At 36.9% G+C, this 5,477-nt stretch overlaps 1 protein-coding gene across 1 annotated transcript in view; it reads left to right on the plus strand.

Annotated features, from left to right (window-relative positions):
• LOC106871772 (AF4/FMR2 family member lilli) overlaps positions 1-5,477 on the plus strand; it is a 60,698-nt gene that overhangs the window by 35,876 nt on the left and 19,345 nt on the right. The gene's annotated exons all lie outside the window — the stretch shown is intronic.

Below are 5,477 nucleotides of genomic sequence, written 5' to 3' on the forward strand. Positions count from 1 at the left end.
ATATAATGTATATATATATATGTAAAGAGAGAGAGAAAGGATTAAAAAATCCAGGCAGATATCAATAATATTGCCAAAAAAAGCATCCAACATAAATTTCACCAACACAGTCGACATTTTGTGTAAAATGCTTAGTGAAGAGAGCTCACTGTTTAATACGAGATGGAAACATTTAAACATAGAAATGAGCAAAGATGAAAACTTATACACTACTTATACAGGCAAAGAATGTGAGAGATTTAGGCTGGATATGCTTACTCCAGATTCTTTCAAGCGTTTGATTTTTGCATAAAGTTGGACAGACAAAAGGGATGCAGAAATCCAAACGAAAATTCTAGCGAAACTGGAAATGAACCAGGATTTGACATCTCAGAAATTGTCGAAAGAGTGTAATGGAAGAAATTCAGTGGAAAGAGTGTTTTCACATAAGACCAGTGCAAAAAAGTCGGAAGACAAAGTGTTGCAGGAAAAACAAAAAATATTGGGATGTAGACCTATGTATGGCATGTGGTGGGATGCACCTGAAAAAAGATTGTCCATATAAAACAGCAAAGTGTTTTCGCTGCAGGTTTACAAGACAGAAAATTGCACTGCAAAGCTAGAATGGTCGGAAAATAGGACAGACAAGAAAAAATAAATAGTTTGTCAGCAGGAAAAGTTGTCGACAACAAACAGAAAATTTGTGAATGTGAGAGTTGAAACCACTAGTGTCAGAATGCTGTTAGACATGGGAAGTTACATCACAATCATAAATGAGAAAACATGAGAATAAATGGGCAAACCAAAATTATGTAATCTGTTTCAAATAACGTAAGGTGTTACGGGAAGAAAATTATATTTCACAGGCGAACGTGTTTGTAATATAATGTTCAAAGGTCAAACCAAAAAAGTGAATGTTTATGTGTTGAAAAAAATCTATGAATTCATTTGGCACTGAATGTATGGAGAAATTTAATATATGAGATACACCCATAAGTGTTTTGTGCAATAAATGGAGCAGTCAAATAATCAAATGAGGTCGATGAGACAAAGAATAAAAGAAACTTTCCCAAAAGTTTTTTTCAGAAGGTTTAGGCTGTTGCACAAAAACAAAAGCAAGGATTGCTATGAAAGAAAATTCAACATCTATTTTCAGGCCCAAATGGAACATGCCATTTGCAGCAGTAGACCAGGTCAATAAAGAACTAGAAAGGTTGGAAAGCCTGAATATAATTGAAAAGATTGACCATGCAGATTGGGCAGCACCAGCAGTCTATTAAAAAAAAAAAAAAGAAAAATCTAAGAGTGTGCGCAGACTTCTCAGCTGGATTAAATGACTGTTTACTCACACACAATTACCCACCAAGCCCAGAAGAAGTATTTGCTAAACTAAATGGAGAGAAAATTTTTTCAAAGTTAGGCTTCTCAGAGGCGTACCTTCAAATTCAGTTACAGGAAGATTGCACACATCTACTAACAATCAACATGCATTGTGGATTCCACAAGTTCAAACAACTGCCATTTGGAGTAAAAGTGGCACCTGCTATATTCCAACAGATGTCAAGTGATTGCGACTTTGCCATTACATACCTCGATAACATTTTGATAAAGAGCGAGTCTCGGGTGCAATATGTCGAAGACATAAAGAAAGTATTTGAGAGAATAATACAGGCTAAAACTGATTGAAGACAAATGTGAATTTCTGATGGAAAAAATAAAATTCCTAGGCCAAGTAATTGATGAAAGTGGACACAGACCAGGCCCATCAGGGCAGTAGCAATACGAATTATACCACTCCTGACAAGTATGACAATGCTACAAGCATTCCTAGGCTTGGTAAATTATTATCAAGTGTATATCCCAAATATACATAAGGTAAAGGACTACTTGATAAATTACTAAAAAAAAAAATACCTAATGGGTTTGGACAGAGAAATGCCTGAAAGCATTTAATGAGTTAAAAGATGTGTTAATTTCAGACTTGTATTTTATGCATTTCAACCCAAAGTTTGAGATAACACTTACTACAGATGCTAGTGGGTATGGGATAGGAGCCATGCTCCTACTCAAGATAACAATGGCAGGAGAAGGGCCATAGCTCACACATCAAAGACATTATTGCCAGTGGAAAAGAGCTATAGCCATACTGAAATAGAGGCATTGGCTTTTAGGTTTGACATGTAAAAGTTCCACAGGTTCATTCATGGCAGACATTTTTGGTTGCAAACGGACCATAGACCTCTAATAATGATATACGGATCCAAGGGAGGAATATCAACACATGTGGCAAACAGACTGCTGCAGTGGGGTACCATTCTATTAAGCTCTGCTTATAGAATGGACTAACTGCCTTCAAAAGAAGTTGGGGCATGTCGATGGCCAGTCTAGATTAATTCCAAGAAATAACGAACTACTAGATTACATCATAATAGCAGCTCTAAGAGCAGAATGTGTAACATCATGCGTGAACTACCAGTAATTTTGGAAGAAATAAAAAGATGCAAGAAATTACAAATTTATTAATGAAACAAAATTGTGGTTGACAAAGGAAATAAAGAAAGGTCTGATGCAAAGAACCACCAAGATATGATGGTGTACATTACAGAAGAGAATACTAAAAGAGTTCCATGTGGGACACACAGGCATCTCTCGAATGAAAGCGCTGATGCGAAGTTTTGTATACTGGCCAAGCATAGACAGGGAAGTTGAAAACCTAGTAAAAGGCTGCACATGATGAGTGCTGGCAGAAAAACTACCTACTACAAAATGTGAACTTTGGCTGGAAGAGAAAATACCATGGTCCCAATTGCATATCAATTTTGCAGGCCTTGTAAATGGATATTATTACTTAATAGTAGTGGATAGCTACACAAAATGGGCTGAGGTCATGAGGTGCAAACAACCAACCTTATATATGGTAATAAACTTCTTACACAAGCTGTTCACAAGATTTGGTGTACTGGATATAATTATCTCTGATAACGGAACATGGTTTGTATCCTGTGAGTTTAAAAGATTCTGTGATAAGTTCATGTTAGAACATAAGACTATAGCACTGTATCACCCTAGATCGGCTGGAGGAGCCAAACGGTTCATGGACACTTTTAAGAAAGCTAATAAGGAAGCCATAAACAAGGTTATGATCCATTAAGAAAGCTAATAAGGAAGCCATAAACAAGGTTATGATCCAACAATTCTTAAGGGTATACAGGGTAACTCCAAACCCTAATGCGCCAAAAGGAAGTTCATCAGCAGAATTAATGTTTCCCAGAAAGGTGAAGTCAATATTCGATAAACTGTTACCAGTGAAGAAAAAATATGTACTAGTAAAGATATGCCAAAATTCTTTAGAATTGATGATAAGGTATATGTTAGAATGTACAAAAATGTCTAGCAATACTGGGAAGAAGGAGAAATTGTAACATGGCACGTAAAAGACACTATTTCGAGCGTGGCCGTTTTCGTGCAGGTTACACGTAAAAGCACCCACTACACTCTCTGAGTGGTTGGCGTTAGGAAGGGCATCCAGCTGTAGAAACTCTGCCAAATTTAGATTGGAGCCTGGTGTTGCCATCCGGTTTCACCAGTCCTCAGTCAAATCGTCCAACCCATGCTAGCATGGAAAGCCTACGTTAAACGATGATGATGATAGGAAGAATGATTTATGATGTAAGAAGCAGAAATGGAATGGAAAAGAGACATAGAAATCAGCTTAAGGAAAGGGTTATTAAAAAGGAACCACCAAGAGTAGAAATATTGATGGATTGGCTAAATGACACTTTTCAAGTTTCGGCACCATTACAAGAAGTCGAAACCATACGTACAAATACTGAATTCCTAAAAGTAGACCCCCAAGAAGAAAAGATATGGAGTATATAAAAAAAAACAAAAGAGCAGGTGGGGTGAATAAAATAAATTGATTGTTAAATAAAATAATTAAAAGGGGAGATGTTGTATAGTGAAACTATACCCCTCCCGGTAATAAGTGGTAGAAACCAGCCATTATAAATAGACCAGTGGCTGGTTGTCAAGAGAGGGTTGAGAATCAAAGAGTTGAGAGTTGACATTTCTAGTTGGTGTCTTGTGGAGCTATCAGCGATGGTAAGACAAAAGAAGTTAGTGTATTACTATTTTGGTATGAAGAGCTACAATGGTATCCAATGACTAGTAACTATTGTGGCTACTAGCATAAAACAGCAACTACAGTCAATGGCAGTCACACATCACCAGTTGGAGGAACCCATTTTACAACAGTGTATCTATCTATCTATATATATATATATATATATAAATGTATCTATATAATAAAGATGAACATTGTGTGTGTGTGTGTGTGTGTGTGTCTGCCTGTCCATCTAAAGCATGAAAGGCTATATAAAAACTAAAAGCTATAATTTTTGTGTAAAATTTTATGCTGGAAACAATGGAAGTGGTCCCAAGTCTCTACGTGCCCTCCTAAGGGAGCTATAGGACCTTTTTGCAACATGTTCGACAAATCAATGTTCCCAAAGTAATGACTTGTCTGAGGGAGATAACTAAACGTACAAAGTTTTTCTTACATGAATATATGATGTTAACAATGGTTGTGCGAAAGAGCAATCATTGCACCAAAGAACATTAATGTGAATAATATAAATGAAAGACTCTAAAAAGATTTATCAGGAAATGAAAATACTAACTCTGTTGTTGACGACTTGGGAATTGTCAATTACCTGGTTGAGTTCTTAAACTCAATAGAGCTATAAAGTGCTCCTCTTTATTGCCTTCGATTGAAAATAGGTTCTCCAATCATGCGTCTGCAGAACTTTTCTCAACCAAAGCTGTGCAATGGCACAAGACTTGTGAAGAAATTAATGAGAAATGTCATAGAGGCCACAATAATTTCTGTCTGTGGAAGAGGCAAAGATGTTTTTATTCTTTGCTTACCTTTAATATGCCCTCCCAATATGTCTGTCTTTTGCGATGTCCAAATTGGATAGATGAATGTTAAGGTGGTTTGGCCACATGGAGAGGATGAATGAGGAGCAGATAGTAAGGAAGGTGATGAAGGCTGAAGTGGTAGGAAGCAGAACCAGAGGCAGACCTCTGTTTGTGTGGATGAATGGAGTGAGGAAAGCTTTGGTGGTTAGAGGAGTTGGAGTGAGAGAGGCAAGAAGGTTTAAAAATGATAGGAAGGCTTGAAGAGTGTTTGTAGATGGATGAGTGAATTTTGGTGTTGCTCAAAGGGGTATGGAACCAGCATGATGCAGCAGGGGTAAACCAACATATGCTGTCAGGCCCTGCTGCTGATATTGGGGGTTGTGTTCTATGCCTTGACCCGAGCATAGAATGGGGCTCACCCCTTTTGAGCTGGGATATGGAGTTCCTGGTGTGTGTTTTGTGGCTACCCCCTCCTAAAAAGAATGAGGAATAGGCTTGGGTATATATATATATATATATATATATATATATATATATAAAACAATATATATATATATATATATATATATATATATATA

This window comes from Octopus bimaculoides, chromosome 19 (genome assembly GCF_001194135.2).
Source record: "Octopus bimaculoides isolate UCB-OBI-ISO-001 chromosome 19, ASM119413v2, whole genome shotgun sequence".
NCBI classification, from domain to species: domain Eukaryota; kingdom Metazoa; phylum Mollusca; class Cephalopoda; order Octopoda; family Octopodidae; genus Octopus; species Octopus bimaculoides.